This window comes from Sinocyclocheilus rhinocerous, unplaced genomic scaffold (assembly GCF_001515625.1).
Source record: "Sinocyclocheilus rhinocerous isolate Xijiao unplaced genomic scaffold, SAMN03320098_v1.1 scaffold861, whole genome shotgun sequence".
Lineage (NCBI taxonomy): Eukaryota > Metazoa > Chordata > Actinopteri > Cypriniformes > Cyprinidae > Sinocyclocheilus > Sinocyclocheilus rhinocerous.
In genome coordinates this window covers 368611-372604 of record NW_015640043.1, presented here as the reverse complement: position 1 = coordinate 372604, position 3994 = coordinate 368611, and the positions used below count along the sequence as shown (strand labels likewise).

The following is a 3994-nucleotide window of genomic DNA, read 5'->3' as shown; positions in this document are numbered from 1 at the left end:
TTCATTCCTGAATGATTCAGCCGTTCGAAGGAATCAATTGAATGAATGATTCAGTGATAAAATCAGTGACTTGTCGCCACCTGCTGGCAGTTTTAGTTTAATTTTTAAAGTATCTTTTCTGTTATTTAAATCATTTCTATATTCAAAATGTTATATTTAAAACATTAACCTCAACATGAATTTATGAATTTAATTGCACTCATGCGACCGCTGAGCCTCATTAAATGTCTGAAAATACACCTACAAGCCACTTGTGTGTTCTTCTGTGCCAACTCTGTAGCACAAATTTATTTCTTAAATACTGATTTCATTTGATTGGTAACTTATTCTTATTCTACTTCTTATTCTACTTGTTTTTATTCTGTTGTTTTAATTAGAAATGTTAAAAAGCTTCTAAATATATTTTTTTGTATTTGACATAAAAGATAAAAAATGCCATTACAAAGGTAAAAACAAAATTCCCTGTAAATCACTCTAAGGAGTCAAATATCACCTCGTAATGGGAAGGTTAATTTTTTATCAGAATTTTTTATTACTGATTAGAAGGTGCTCCTAAATTTTTGACCGTGCTCCTAATTTTTTTAAATTAGGAGCACAAGCGCTCCTAAAAAGAAAAGTAAGCGTAGAGCCCTGCCTGACTCCAAGCTTTTTGTATAGTCCAAGGTAATGTTACAAAAGCTTTTTATTTCAATTTATTAAAATAGTTATAATTAATTATTAAAATAATAATATATAATAATATACTAATAATTTATTTATAATAGTTTATTATAATTGTTTTAAAAATTGCGTAAAAAGCCAGAATCAGAATTTAAGCGAATATCATTTATTATCTTAATGAGCGCTGTCTGTATAGCCTGAATAAAGATATTGGGGGAAAATGAAGGAAAGGGAAGTGAAGGTGCAGTGCAAGAGTGAACCTTAAATTATTTTCCACGGCCCCAGACTAAGGATTTAAACCTTTTTTTATGTGATGGCCATACAAATAATAGGGTTGTCTGGTTTCAAAATTTTTTGTGGCTGTATAGGCTATATACAGGAGATAAGGGGCCAAAATTGCACCTTTTGGGGTACAACACCTTGTCACTGGAACTGAACCCTTAAAAGGACATCTTTGTTCCTTTTTTACCCCTAGGCTTCCAAATTATTACCTTAAGGGTACGAATTACTACTCTTAAGGTACTAATATGTATGGTGAACTGCTATGGTGTCAAGCTGTTGTACCCCAAAAGGTACAATTTTGGCCCCCTTTTTTCTGTGTGTCCTGGATGAGTGTGATATTTCCCTGCCTGAAATTGCGTCCCAGTCCCTGACGTTCTCCCTACTGTTTACGTTCACTTAAGACGTAATCAACTGTGTTTACGTGAATACTCGTCAAAACGGACAATTTGACATCATTTTGTGTGTAATTCTCCATTCATGCGAAGCGAAAGAGTACTTGTGTGCTGAGAGACGCGCTTTCTTTGTGTGTATGCTTCAGTGTCTGCGCTCAGAAAACCGGACCGAATTGAGTTCTCTCTTGCGTCGTCAGATTGATCTATATGTCTGCTGTTCTCTTACTCCCACATATTGACATTTTTTAACGTTTTGTGAGATGTGCAGCAAGTGTATCTTAGCTTATGTCCCGCCAGTTCATATGTACGCATCTAACCTCCGAACCATGCAGCAGATTCGTTCTGAATGAATCTCTTCCCAAATCGTCCATCCCTAACATTTTCGTCTCGTTTTTATTCATTGACGAAAATGTCAATCAATTTTCGTCATAGTTTTTGTCGTTCAAAAAGAGTTTTAGTTCGTTATCGTCTTCGGTGAAAAAAATGTTGTTCTTGAACAGCAAATCAGCATATTAGAATGATTTCTGAAGGATCATGTGACACTGAAGACTGGAGTAGTGATGCTGAAAATTAAACTGCATCACAAGAATAAATTACATTTTATAATATATTAAAATGGAAAACAATTATTTTAAATTGTAATAATTGTTTACAATTTTACAGTTTCCTGTATTTTTGATCAAATAAATGCAGCCTTGGTAAACATAAGTGAATTCTTTCAAAAACATTAAAAAAAAATCTTACTGAGCCCAAACCTTTGAATGGTAGTGTGTATATTTAGCATTTTTGATAATCAGCTTCTCTGCTTCAACCACCCTTTTGAATGAACCTGTACAGTATGCTTGTCACAGTGCATTCTGGGATGTTATTCTTCACAATTTGGCTAAGGGCAAAAATAAACTATAAAAATAATTATAAAAGTGATTTTAAAAATCTATTTTTAAAAATGTATTTTCTATGCTTGTCAAATATTATTTATTGTTCCTTTTAATAAAAATTTTAAAAGGTGAATTAAATAAACAATTTTAAATATGGTTATGTATTCACTTATTTGAAAAAAGTGATTATCTTTTATTTTTATTCGTTCATAGTAATGATGCTTTACTTAAGACAATGTTTTAATTCATTCATTTAAATGTGTATTTTAATATTTATATTTTTTTATATTTTATTTGAACATTAAGTGTCTTTATATTACATATATGTAACTGCTTTATTAAAACAATTAGTAACTAAAGGAAATTCAAGTCCCCTTGCTTCATTATAACAGCGAGAATGAAGCCCATTAAATTCAGTAATTTAAAAAAATTACAATGAAAGTTTGACTTTGTTTGGACAAAAACAGCTGAAACACCCTTAAATATGTTTGTTCCACCAAACAAAAAGTCAAACAGGTTTGGAAACGACATGAGGATGAGTGAATAATAACACTTTAAAGTTGTCACTTTAAGGGTGTCTATAGGGTTGTTGCCTACCTTTTGGAACCCTAAAAATGCTCATGATGCTTTCTAGGTAGACTACACACTAGGTTAGCAGAGCAATAATGTGAGAATAAACATATGGTATTGGAAACACAGCTAAAAAATAATTGTTAACATTAATGTCTGTTAAATCACCTCTCAAAAATGAAAGTGTTTGTCATTGCTAAACCTTTTCTGTTAATGAATCATCACCCTCCAGAATTGTGTCTCTCACACGCTCATAATCTCTCCCTCCATGTGTTTATTATCACAGACACGCCGCCCCCTATGGAGTCAAATATGCCAATATACTGTAATCTCCCAGTCGTTCTTCATAACCTGCTCCTACTGCTAGCATGGCTGCTCGGCCATGATTCCTGTGCTAATCTACAATCTTTCTTACGACGTTCTCCCTCATTCTTCTGCCAGGATTAATTCCTCATATTAGCTTTAATTACACAAATGGCTCTGTATCTTATTAATCTCTTCACTGCAGACGGAGCACAGCTCTGCACACTGTTGGTTATAAATAATTGAATGAGATTTTAAACCGCCAATTAAGTCAAGCAGCAGGGAGAGAGGAAATCCCTTGGTGGCCGATTCATTAGTAATAATGTTTGACATTTTCACCACCACAAAATGGAGGCTTTGGACACCATTGGGTAGTTGCAACTGTCTGTTGAGGGATATGTCATATAAGTGCTTGCGATCTACTGTACAAATCATACAGGTGGTACAGGTTGGACGGCTGCGTATGAGGGAGGTAAGGAAATAAAACTGTCTGAAACGCTGAGTTTGCCGTCTAGATTTCCTGCATTTAAAGTAGCACCAAGTGCCCAAGGTCCTTTTTAGGTTTTGCCTGTCAGTCAACATGAATTTAGCATTTATTTTCCTGCAAATCATTGAATAGGGAATTTATTGGGTATCACTGTAACTTATACTGAAGCACGGGGACTTGAACAGCCTTGCATTTCTTATTGCTTTAATAAAACAGTTATGTTTTAATTAGGGATGCACCGATACCCCTTTTTCCAGTACTCGCCCGATACCGATACTTTTATTTTTGGTACTTGCCGATACCGATATTTTTATTGCATTTGTACATTTTTTAAATATTGGGTACAGAAACCAAAAGGGTATGTATAATGTTAGTTGGTTAACTTCATTTATCAAATAGATACAGTCAAACCAAAATCTATT

General features: G+C 33.7%; 1 protein-coding gene across 1 annotated transcript in view; it reads left to right on the top strand.

Moving 5' to 3' along the window:
• Nucleotides 1-3994, top strand: part of LOC107752302 (calcium-dependent secretion activator 2-like) — a 170120-nt gene that overhangs the window by 53608 nt on the left and 112518 nt on the right. The gene's annotated exons all lie outside the window — the stretch shown is intronic.